This window comes from Bison bison, unplaced genomic scaffold (genome assembly GCF_000754665.1).
Source record: "Bison bison bison isolate TAMUID 2011002044 unplaced genomic scaffold, Bison_UMD1.0 scf7180017864318, whole genome shotgun sequence".
NCBI lineage: Eukaryota > Metazoa > Chordata > Mammalia > Artiodactyla > Bovidae > Bison > Bison bison.
In genome coordinates this window covers 2555110-2567838 of record NW_011494890.1, presented here as the reverse complement: position 1 = coordinate 2567838, position 12729 = coordinate 2555110, and positions in this window count along the sequence as shown.

Sequence of the window (12729 nt, the reverse complement as noted above, 5' to 3'; positions counted from 1 at the left end):
GACAGGGAGGCCTGGCATGCTGTGATTCATGGGGTCGCAAAGAGTCGGACACGACTGAGCAACTGAACTGAACTGATGTCCATTGAGTCAGTGATGCCATCCAACATCTCATCCTCTGTCATCCCCTTCTTCTTCTGTCCTCAATCTTTCCCAGGATCGTGTCTTTTCAATGAGTCAGCTCTTCACATCAGGTGGCCAGTACCGGAGCTTCAGTTTCAGAACCAGTCCTTCCAATGAATATCAGGGTTGATTTCCTTTAGGATTGATTGGTTTGCTCTCCTTGCTGTCCAAGGACTCTCAAGAGTCTTCTCCAACATCACAGCTCAAAAGCATCAATTCTTCCGCACTCAGCCTTTTTTATTGTCCAGGGCTCACATCCATACATGACTACTGGAAAAATCATAGCTTTGACTATACAAACCTTTGTATGCAAAGTTATGTTCTTGCTTTTCAACATGCTTTCTAGGTTTGTCATTGCTTTTTTTCCAAGGATCAAGCATCTTTTAATTTCATGGCTGCAGTCAGCATCCACAGTTATTTTTGAACCCAATAAAATAAAGCCTGTCACTGTTTCCATTTTTTTCCCCATCTATTTGCCATGAAAGGGGACAACAGAGGATGAGATGATTGGATGGCATCACAAACTCAATGGACATGAGTTTGAGCAAGCTCCAGGAGTCAGCGGTGGAAAGGGAAGCCTGGCATGCTGCAGTCCATGGGGTCGCAAAAAGTCTGACATGACAGAGTGAGTGAACTGAACTGAATTGATAGGACCAGATGCCATGATCTTAATTTTTTGAATGTTGAGTTTTAAGAAAACTTATGTCATTATCTTAATAGATGCTGAAAACCATTTGACAAAATTCTGTACTCAATCATGATTAAAAACTAACAAAATAGCTTGGCAAAGTAAAAATAGTGTTGAGTTTCTTTAACCTGAGAAATCATACCTACAAAAGACATGTAGCTAAGATTATATTTGATGAGTTTTTCCTATTGACTTTAAGAATGAAAAATAGAATGTCCACTATAATCCCTTTTTATTCTACATTATATTGAAGGTTTTAGAGTTAAAATATGAACAGAAAAAATAAAGATTCAAATAAGGAGAAAACAAAACTGTCACTATTCAGAGATTAACAGATTCTGTGCATAAAAAATTTAGTAATTTACCAAATGTACTGGATACAAGTCAATATGAAAATATCAATTCTATTGATCTTGTTTACTAGCCACAAATACATGGAAACTGAAATTTTTAAAGATACAATTTATAATAGGAACAACATACCAAGCAAATTATACACAATTTTAATGAAATATATATATAAGAACTCTATATTAAAACACAAATAAATAAGATAAAATAGATTTAAGTCAGTTTATTGAAACACTCAATATCATAAAGGTGTCAATTACTCCTCATTTGATATGCAGCTAAAAATCTTTTATGCAATAAGAGGAAAATGGCAATCTGATTCTCAAATGTATCAAGTGATGCAAAGGGCTGAAAATAAGCAAGGTAATCTTGAAAGATAAGAACAAAAACAGAAACATGCACACTCATAGATATTTTATAAACTTACAGCAATTAGTTAAGACTGCATGATGAAGCTGCTGTTGACTGCATGATGATTGTGTGCTGAGTCACTTCTGTCATGCCCAACTTGTGAGCCTCCATGGACTTTAGCCTGCCAAGCTCCTTTGTCCATTGGATTCTCCTGGCTAGCGGTCTCCTGGAGTGGGTTGCCATGCCCTCCTCCAGGGGATCTTCCCAACCCAAGGATCGAACCAGCATGTCTTACGTCTCCTGCATTGGCCGGGGGATTCTGTACCACTAGCTGGATAGATAATTATGGTAGAAAATAGATAATGGAAACAAAATATAGAATAGAGAAACAGAATAACACATACAGGATCACCTTGTTTATGTCAAGTGACCTGCAATATAATGAGGAAAGATAATTCTTTTCAATAAATCATGTTCAGTCAATTGGAAATCCAATTGGAAAAAAATTATGTCTTAATTCATATATATATACATCACATTAGATATAACAGTATATGATGATTTACATATCTAAATATATACAGTATATGAATCAATCAATCAATTAATCAATGTAAATGTTTTTCTGCATGAGAAAGATAGGGTTAAAGTTGGAAGCAAGTTTGTAGCCTATTTTCTCCCTTTACTGCCAACTCTTGAGAAATGAAATAGTCTGTCAAACCCCTTGCAATTATGCCGGTAAACAGATGTACTAGTAAAGACATTGCAAAACCTCTCAAGTTAAATCCAAAACAGAGCATTTCTGAATGCAAGAGATGAAGAACATTGGAAGAGTAAAATTGAAAATCTTGGACCCCTTCCCCACAAAGCCTACCCATGTTTTTTTCTACTGCCTGTACTCTCTGAATCATAAGAAATTTGATACTGAGTAAGTTTTTTTTTTTTTTCTAATTATATTCTACCTGATATGAAAACTTAAGCTTTATTGTAGACAATGATGTCTTAGCTCACAAAGTAGCAAATCCCTTCTAAGAAGAGATAAGTACACTGTGTATAGAGCAATAATCTGCAACCGTATGCAATGATATGGGTAAATATTACAAAGACAACTTTTTGAGAAAAAAGAAAGGGTGAGGAGAGATATAAAGTCATACATACTATAATTCCAACTATATAAAGTTCTAAATCAAAGATTAGTTGAGAAGCCTAGTTAATCTTTGGGCTTAGAAGTCAGAATATTGTTCATCTCTGATGATTAGTTACTGGATGTGAACACAAGAGAAGCTGCTAGGATGCTGGTAACATTTTCTCTATTGGATTCTGGTTATATGAGTGTGGTCACCTCGAGAAAATTTATTGATGTATATGCAATAATTTGTGCATTTTTGTGGGGATGTACCAGACCACCTGACCTGCCTCTTGAGAAACCTATATGCAGGTCAGGAAGCAACAGTTAGAACTGGACATGGAACAACAGACTGGTTCCAAATAGGAAAAGGAGTACGTCAAGGCTGTATATTGTCACTCTGCTTATTTAACTTATATGCAGAGTACATCATGAGAAACGCTGGGCTGGAAGAAGCACAAGCTGGAATCAAGATTGCCAGGAGAAATATCAATAACCTCAGATGTGCAGATGACACCACCCTTATGGCAGAAAGTGAAGAGGAACTAAAAAGCCTCTTGAGGAAAGTGAAAGAGGAGAGTGAAAAAGCTGGCTTAAAGCTCAACATTCAGAAAACTAAGATCATGGCATCTAGTTCCATCACTTCATGGGAAATAGATGGGGAAACAGTAGAAACAGTATCAGACTTTATTTTTTGGGGCTCCAAAATCACTGCAGATGGTGACTGCAGCCATGAAATTAAAAAACGCTTACTCCTTGGAAGGAAAGTTATGACCAACCTGGATAGCATATTCAAAAGCAGAGATCTTACTTTGCCAACAAAGGTCCGTCTAGTCAATGCTATGGTATTTCCAGTGGTCATGTATGGATGTGAGAGCTGGACTGTGAAGAAAGCTGAGCACCAAAGAATTGATGCTTTTGAACTGTGGTGTTAGAGAAGACTCTTGAGAGTCCCTTGGACTGCAAGGAGATCCAACCAGTCCATCCTAAAGCAGATCAGTCCTAGGTGTTCATTTGAAGGACTGATGCTAAAGCTGAAACTCCAATACTCTGGCCACCTCATGCGAAGAGTTGACTCATTGGAAAAGACTCTGATGCTGGGAGGAATTGGGGGCAGGAGGAGAAGGGGATGACAGAGGATGAGATGGCTGGTTTGCATCACTGACTCGATGGACATGAGTCTGGGTGAACTCTGGGAGTTTGTGATGGACAAGGAGGCCTGGTGTGCTGCGATTCATGGGGTCGCAGAGTTGGACACCGCTGAGTGACTGAAGTGAACTGATATATGTTCTGGTTCAATTTTTTTAAAAGATTACAAAATTAGATCTAGGAAAGTGAGATGGATTTTCAAGAAACACACATTTGCCTTAAGAAAATGGGCTGAAATAACATTCAGGTCTTATCCTACCTTTTTAATAATGAATAAATATGAATAACACAAATATATTATACAAAATGCCAACAACAACCAAAAAAAAAATGTATGCTATATCTGCCACTGCTGCTGCTAAGTCACTTGCTATGTAAATACCGCTAAAAGAGAAAAAATTATGTAGCACACCTTAAAAGATTTGCCCAAGGTCACAAAAATTCCATGAGGTAGCAAATGTTAAATGAAACCTCTGCTATTAGAACCAAAGGGCTGAATCATAAGCAGTTGCTAAACATCAGAGTACAATCTACTTTAGTTGAGAAATAGCCCAAGGTACAGAGAACCTAACTGCTAACTGTTCAGAAAAGTGATAAATAGCTGTGACAAGTAAAGACTGCCTGTGCTTTGCCTGGCTTAAAAATCACATCTTGCCTGAAATCTAGGATGCGTTGGGCAAAATAAAAGAGGTAAAGAAAAAATATAGAGAATAAATATTCTTCTTAAGAATTACGAATTGTTTCAAATAAAATATCAATATATATGGTAGGGAATGTAGAAATTTTATATAACAACTCAATGAGGAAAAATTAGGAATTTCAGTGAGTAAAACCTACCTGGGAACTAGAGTCACTAATAGTACTACCCATAGCTACTTGGAAAGAATGAACTTTTGCTATTCAAGGCCCAAGACTTTAGAGATAATCTAAGAGTATGGAGGGAACAAAAAGAGATAGAAGCACGTTAGGATAAGTAAATTAGAAATGAGAAACAAGACCTTTAAGTTGAATTTAGGAAAGAATGACTCCCTATAGAAAAAATACTGCATCTTGAGCTGTCACATTGGAAAAGAGTTAAGTGCTCACTCTTGAAAGAAAACAAATGTAATTCATAAAATTCCATGTCAGATTTCAAATATTTTTGATGTTATAATGGATTTGAGGATGCTTGCTCTATCTGTGTATTCATTCAGCATTTGGACTTGATTGAGATAGTAAGAGAAATGAGAGATAAGTATATTAAGGCACAAAAGATTTTAAAAACCTTTATTCTGGAGTGTTCAAAATGTCTCCAAATAAGATATTTTCCTCAGAGTTTGAAATTATACTATTTGCCCTAGGCACACTCCAACCAAAATTACAATTACCAAAAAAAGAAGAAGTATTAAATTGAATAAAATTAGGAAATCTGATTTGCAAATGTCCTCTCTCTTTAGGTAGGCTGTCTATTTGTTTTGCTAATATTTTGTTTTGTTTTGTTTCTGTGGAGAACTTTTCTGTTTGATGCAGTCCCATTTGCTCATTTTTTACTTTTGTTTCCCTTATCTGAAGAGACATATCTAGAAAGACATTGCTAAAATCCATGCCAAAGAGCATGCTATGTTTTCTTCTAGGGGCTTTATGCTTTCAGGTCTTAACATTCAAATCTTTAATCCATTTTGGGTATGTGTGTGGGTGGGTGGGTGTGTGTGGTGTGAGAAATGGGTCTACTTTCATTCTTTTGCCTGTGGCCATCCAGTTTTCCCAACACCACTTAGCTTTCTTAATGGTGTTCTTTGTTATTTACAAATTATATCTGATAAGGGGTTAATGTCCAGTATATAAAAAGAACTCATAAAGCTCAACCACCAAAAAACCAAACAATCTAATTAAAAAATGGAGAGAGGAGACTAGTAGACATTTTCCAAAAGAATATGTACAGTTAGAATGACTATTACCTGGCTACTATCAATAGCCAATGTTAGAGAGAAAAGGAAACAGTTTTGGTGGGAATGCAAATTGCTGAAGCTACTATCAAAAACAATATGGAGACTCTAAAAATCTAGGAATAGAACTACCATATGATTCAGCTGGACTTCTCTGGTAGCTCAGCTGGTAAAGAATCTGCCTGCAATGCAGAAGACCTTGGTTCGATTTCTGGGTTGGGAAGATCCCCTAGAAAAGAGATAGGCTACCCACTCCAGTATTCATGGGATTCCCTGGTGGCTCAGATGGTAAAAGAAAATGTCTGCAATATGGGAGACCTGGGTTCAATCTCCGGGTTGGGAAGATCCCCTGGAGGAGGGCATAGCAACCCACTCCAATATTCTTGCCTGGAGAATTTCCATGGACAGAGGTGTCTGGCAGATTACAGACCATGAGGTCACAAAGAGTCGGACATGACTGAGAACTAAGCACAGTGCAGTACATGATTCAGCTATTCCACTTCTGGATATTTATCCTAAGGGGGGAAAAAATGATTTAAAAAGATGTATGCACCCTTATGTTGATCACAGCATTATTTACAATAGCCAAGATATGGAAAAAACTTATGTGTCCATGGAAAGATGAATGGATAAAAAAGACATCTTCATGAATTTCACATCTTTGACTTTTCAATACATCAGTGACTTCTATGGTTGTCCACACAGTCTTGGCTTTGATACTAAAGATGGCATCTATCACTGTTACTACACAGATGATTGCACGCAAAGTTCTTTGTTCTTTCAAAATTTTAGTAGTAAATCCTTAAATGAAATACTTTTTACTTAGACATTTAAAAAAAAAAGGTGAAAGCTTGCCATTTGGGACAATACCAACAGAACTTGAAAATATTACGCTAAATGAAATGTCACATCGAAAAAGACAAATACCATATGATTTCACTCATTCGTGGAATAGAAAAAATAAAATAAAGATAGAAATGAACAAATCAAACCAAACCAAAACAAACACATGGGGAATAGAGCAGGGATTATCAGAGGAAAATAATTGGGGAGGGGTGAAATGAGTAAAGGGGGTCAACTGTTTGGTGAGGGATGGAAACCGAACTTCTGCTGATGACCACGCTCTAGTGTATACAGGGGTCAAAATATAACATTGTACATGTGAAACATATAGTGTTATAAACCAGTGTTGCCTTAACAGAAAAATTATGAGAAAAGTAATGCTTTCTAAGAATATATGCTTATTTGAAAACACATTCAAGATACACTATGCTTAGTAGTGTAAGAATATTGATTTAAATTCATACTTTCTGCAATCAAATTCATGAGTGTAATCAAAGTCACTGATCAAATTGGATAACTCTTAGTTAAATTTAGTTTATCAGTTATTTATATTACATAAATAATAAAAGTGAATAAAAAATAGAAGTAACATAATTTCAATTTAAATATATTCACAACAATAAATGTTTACATATAAAATTATTGAAATCATAGCTATCATAGATAAAATTACAATACTAATGTAATTTCCAAAACAAGGGGAACTAAAATAACAATGAGTTGTATAAGACAAAAGTTTTTCATATTCAAATATATCTGAAAAAAAAGTGTTTATGAAACAATTTCTCAGCACTTGCTTTCATGTTTTATTTTTTCTCCCCACTGCATTTGATTAAATATATTAAGATTAATTTTTACTGAAACCAAATCTACCTTGTAGCTATAAAGCCTTGAAGTAGGCACTTGATTAAATGATACATGTATTGTTTTGTCTGCCTGTATTGCTATACAAAGTTTGAGAAAGGTTGTTTTAAGTTAAAACAAGAGAAAAGGAGGTTTCCCAGGTGATGCTAGTGGTAGAGAATCCATCTGTCAATTCAGGAGATGCAAGAGAAGTGGGTTCAATTCATGGGTCTGGAAGATCCCCTAGGGTAGGAAATGGCAACTCACTCCAGTATTCTATCTAGCCTGGAAAAATTCCATGGACAGAGGAGCTTGGTGGGCTACAGTCCATGGGGTCACAAAGAGTCAGACACACTTAAGCACTTGTCATCAGCAACAGCAGGAGAAAAAAAGGAAAAAATAATTAAGGGATAATAAGACTGAACCATACATAGGGCTGGAAAAAAAAATGCCAATGATTAAGACTTGACTTTTTGTTTTACCTCAAGATAAAATTATTTATTTTCTGATCTATCTTTTAGTTCTGCTTTTGACAACTTGATAATTTAAGTACAAAGTTTATTTGACAACACTCCCTACCTCTGACATCAAGCATGAATCAGCAAAATGTCACATCAAGGAGCAACATAGATTATTCTACAAATGAACATTATATGTAATTAATAAACCATATATTTCTTCTTTGATTTATTAGAATAAAACAGATTATACATAACATCTGGATAACCTAGTGAATTTGGTTAAGGACTTTATATACTTTATTTTACCTCACAAATTTAAATTTATGCTGCCAAACCAAGTATTTGGTAAATGAGCGGAAGGAAGCTCAGAACAGTCAAGAAAACAGACTGAAGTCAGCTGACTGATGATCAAACAAGAGAAGAACTATAAACAGTATCACTTTATACTTAAGAAAGTAAAGTCTCAGAAAGTTTAAGTAACCTTCTAGAGGCCATAATTATCAAATGGCAGAGCCCAGATTCAAATCCTGATGTGTCATCTGGTCCTAGAATTCACTACAGTTGGCCCTCAGGATCCGCAGGTTCTGCAAACTTGGACTCAGTCAACTGCAAATAGTGTATCATGTTAGGTTTTGTGGCTGGTTAAATCCAAAGATACAAAGGGCCAACTATGAGGCTTGAATATCAGCTGATTTTGGTATCTGAGGAGGTTCCTGGAACCAGTCCCCAGTCAATTACCCAGGGACAATCGTATAACAATCATTACCCTGTGCTTCCCCCCATTTACAGGTCTCTTGGGATTGTGTTATATGGATACATGCAGGTTCACTGCAGCATTATTTAAAATAGTTAGGGCATCGAAGAAACTTAAATGTCCATCAACAGAGGAATGGATAAAGAAAATGTAGTACATATGTGCAATGAAATATCTGTTGTTTTAATTGTTAAGTCATGTCTGACTCTTTGCAACCCCAAAGACTTCAGCTCATCAGGCTTCTTTGTTCATGGGATTTCCCAGGCAATAATACTGGAATGGTTTGCCATTTCCTTCTTCAGGGGAACTTCCCAAGCCAGGGACCCAACCTGCATCTGCTGTGTCTCCTGCATTGGCAGGCAGATTCTTTACCACTAAGCCACCAGAGAAGCCAGTGGAATATTACTCATCCATTAGAAAGAACAATATAATGGCATTTGCAGCAACATGGATGGACCTAGTGGTTGTAACACTGAGTGAAGTACATCAGGCAGGGAAAGAAAAATATCATATTATATAGCTTATATATGGAATCTTCCAAAAAAAGGGTACATGTAAACTTATCTAGAAAACAGAGTTACAGATTTTAAAATAAACATATGGGTACCAAGAGTTAAGCGGGGAAGATGGATAAACTGGAATACTGGGATTGACATATACAGATTGCAATACCTATTATACAGAGTGAAGTAAGCCAGAAAGAAAAACACCAATACAGTGTAGTAACGCATATATATGGAATTTAGAAAGATGGTAACAATAACCCTGTATACGAGACAGCAAAAGAGGCACTGATGTATAGAACAGTCTTTTGGACTCTGTGGGAGAGGGAGAGGGTGGGATGATTTGGGAGAATGGCATTGAAACACGTATAATATCATATATGAAATGAGTCGCCAGTCCAGGTTCGATGCAGGATACTGGATGCTTGGGGCTGGTGCAATGGGACGACTCAGAGGGATGGTATGGGGAGGGAGGAGGGAGGAGGGTTCAGGATGGGGAACACATGTATATCTGTGGTGGATTCATGTTGATGTATGGCAAAACCAATACAATATTGTAAAGTTAAAAAAAAAGATATCTAATAAGGACCCGCTATATATGTAGCACAGGGAACTCTACTCAATATTTTCAGTTCAGTTCAGTCACTCAGTTGTGTCCAACTCTGCAATCCCATGGACTGCAGTACCCCATGCTTACCTGTCCATTACCAACTTCTGGAGCTTGCTCAAACTCATGTCCATTGAGTCAGTGATGCCATCCAACCATCTCAACCTCTGTCGCCTCTTCTCCTGACTTCAATCTTTCACAGCATCAGGGTCTTTTCCAATGAGTCAGTCAGTTCTTTACATCAGGTGGCCAAAGTACTGGAACTTCAGCTTCAGCATCAGTTTTTCCAAATCAATATTTAGGACTGATTTCATTTAGGATTGACTGGTTTGATCTTCTTGAAGACCAAGGGACTCTCAATAGTCTTTTCCAACACCACAGTTCATTTCTTCAGCGCTCAACTTTCTTTATGGCCCAACTCTCAAATCCATACATGATTACCGGAAAAACTATAGCTTTAACTATTCAAGCATTTTTTGACAAAGTAATGTCTCTTCTTTATAATATGCTGTCTAGGTTGGTCATAGTTTTTCTCCCAAGGAGCAAGCATCTTTTAATTTCATGGCTACAGTCATCATCTGCAGTAATTTTGGAGCCCAAGAAAACAAAGTCTCTGGTTCCATTGTTTCCCCATCTATTTGCCATGAAGTGATGGGACCGGATGCCATGTGGGAAAGAATTTTAAAAAATAATAGATACATGCATATATATAACTGAATCATTCTGTTGTACACCAGAAACTAACACAATATTATTAATCATCTATACTCCAATATAAAATAATTTTTTAAAAATTTTGATATTAAGACTTATATTTAGACAATTAAATTCTATTAATGGGACTACTGATGACTCATATATTTATTCTGAAAAAGTCATGGTACCTTTTGCTCTTTCATTATGCTATCTTGTTGATGAATCAGTCATTTTAGGAATAATGACTGAATAGGTAACCTCCACCAATACTTAGTAATATAACAAGAGCATATGAAAATGAAGCAAGAGTTAATATTCTTTATCTTGTTCACTTGCTTTTAATTTAGTCTTAATGAAGCAGAGTCATGAATTTAAATCCCATTTGAGTCCCATAAATTTTCTAGACTTGATAGCTACCTATTGCCCTCTCAAACCCAAGCCAGTCATTTCTTTCCAACAAATAAAGAAGGCTGATCACAAGGGAAGCAAGATAAGAGCTTACAGTTGAGCCTTCATCATCACACACGCAGGCAAAACAACTAAAGTCCATCCAGTGATGTGCAGTCATTTCATAGTTACTTAAAAACTGTATTTGTAGATGTTAGTAAAATTCAATCGCACTTTAAGAATATACCACATATTCTTTTGAACTTTGGTATGTGCATAGTTGATATGACATAACCTGGGCTAGTTAGTCTACAGAAAGCTTACTAAAATCTCCCAGAGGGTCTACTGTAAAAAGCCATTATCAACTTAAAGCATCATTCAAAAGAGACTCAGAAAGACATGTAAACACCCGTAGATGAACTGGAGTGAGAAGCTCCTCAGGATGTGAGAATGCCAGTGCTAAAAGCTGCAATGTCCAGCATTGCTAGGAGAGCTGGCCACCATATTATTATGATAAGCATTTGAAAAAATTGGAAATTTTTTAATCACTTTATTTTAATTGGAGGATATGAAGAGATTTAATGTGAAATAATTCAGAGAGAAAGTTAATGCTGGATTAGTTCTTTCTGGCTACCATAACACAATACCACAGACTGAGTGACTTAACAGAAATGTATTTTTTCACAGGTAGGGAAACTGGAGGCCTGTGATGAAGGAGTTGGAAAGTTTGTTTCTCTCTGGGACCTTTTTTGCTTGCAGATGACTCTCTTCTCCCTGTGTCTTTACCTGGTCATCTCTTTGTGCATGGTTGTCTACCTTGTGTTCAAATTTCTTCTCGTAAGGACACCAGTCTTACAGGATTAGGCCCCAACCTAAAATCAGTGAATCCTAAAGGAAATCAGTCCTTGGAAGGACTGATGCTGAAGCTGAAACTCCAGTACTTTAGCCACATGATGCAAAGAACTGACTCCTTGGAATTCCAACACTCTAGTGCTGGGAAATATTGAAGGCAGGAGGAGAAGGGGATGATAGGGGATGAGATGGTTGGATGGCATCACCAACTCAATGGACATGCATTTGAGCAAGTTCTGGGAGTGCTGCTTAAAGGGAAGCCTGGTGTGCTACAGTCCATGGGGTTGCAAAGAGTCAGACATGACTGAGCGACTGAACTAAAGTCTTCATCCTAACTTAATAATCTGTTTAAAAACTCCATCTCCAAATACAGTCACATTCTGAGACAATCAGATAAGAATTTCAATACATAAATTTAGAGGGAACACAAGTCAGATTTTCATGCAAAGATGGGCACAATAGAGGACAGAAATAGCAAGGATCTAGAAGAAGCAGAAGAGATTAAGAAGAGGTCTCAAGAATATAGGGAAGAACTATACAAAAAAGGTCTTAATGGCCTGGATAACCATGATGGTATGGTCACTCAACTAGAGCCAAACATCTTGGAGTGTGAAGTCAAGAGGGCCTTAGCAAGCATAACTACGAACAAATATAGTGGAGGTGATAAAATTCCCAAGAGATGATGCTGTTTAATGGCTGCACTCATTGTGCCAGCAAATTTGGAAAACTCAGCCGTGATCACAGGACTGGAAAATGTCAGTTTTCATTCCAGTCCCAAAGAAGGGCAATGATAGAGAATGTTCAGACTACCATACAATAGAGCTCATTTCACATGCTAGCAAGGTAATGCTCAGAATCCGTCAAGCCAGGCTTTAGCAGTACATAAACTGAGAACTTATGGCACCACCCTTACAGCAGAAAGTGAAGAGGAACTAAAAAGCCTCTTGATGAAAGTGAAAGAGGAGAGTGAAAAAGTTGGCTTAAAGCTCAACATTCAGAAAACGAAGATCATGGCATCCGGTCCCATCACTGCATGGGAAATAGATGGGGAAACAGTGGAAACAGTGTCAGAC